Source organism: Etheostoma spectabile, chromosome 15 (assembly GCF_008692095.1).
Source record: "Etheostoma spectabile isolate EspeVRDwgs_2016 chromosome 15, UIUC_Espe_1.0, whole genome shotgun sequence".
Lineage (NCBI taxonomy): Eukaryota > Metazoa > Chordata > Actinopteri > Perciformes > Percidae > Etheostoma > Etheostoma spectabile.
In genome coordinates, this window is record NC_045747.1 from 1049776 (window position 1) to 1050207 (window position 432).

The 432-nt window shown below is 37.0% G+C and overlaps 1 protein-coding gene across 2 annotated transcripts in view; it reads right to left on the bottom strand.

The window, feature by feature from the left end:
* Positions 1-273: 273 nt before the first annotated feature.
* Positions 274-432, bottom strand: part of prmt1 (protein arginine methyltransferase 1) — a 5901-nt gene continuing 5742 nt past the window's right edge. For both annotated transcript variants that reach the window (XM_032538330.1, XM_032538329.1), the window contains exon 10: positions 274-432. This exon is cut by the window's right edge and continues 495 nt beyond it. The gene's annotated coding sequence lies outside the window, so the exon portion shown is untranslated.

A 432-nucleotide genomic window follows, 5' to 3' on the forward strand; every position in this document is an offset into this window, starting at 1 on the left:
TTTATATATAATGTGTGAGGGTGGGTATTTAGGAGAACATTTTAATGTCTTTGAAGTTCAATTGGCAGCTTTACAAAATTAGTTTAACTTACACACAGCATACATTTTCATTTAAGTAATAATTATCTGGACATTGTCTGCTACGCACTAAAACTATGACAAATAGTATATAGTTCATACTGTGTAGAATTAGTATGTAGTCTGGGACATCACTGTTCAGATCATTCCTGCTGTGTAGACTCGTCTTCTCTTTGCCACCTGGAGCAACACACCCTTGTTTTTACTTTTTAACATTGCTATTTTGGTTTGAACCGGGCCTAAGGTGTCGGACAGTTTTAAGTGTTACTTCTGGTTTCTACTAACAAGAGGAAGAGGTGGGGCTTCTTGAGGACACAGAAATCCAAAACCCAGAGCCTTAACAGAATGAGAAAT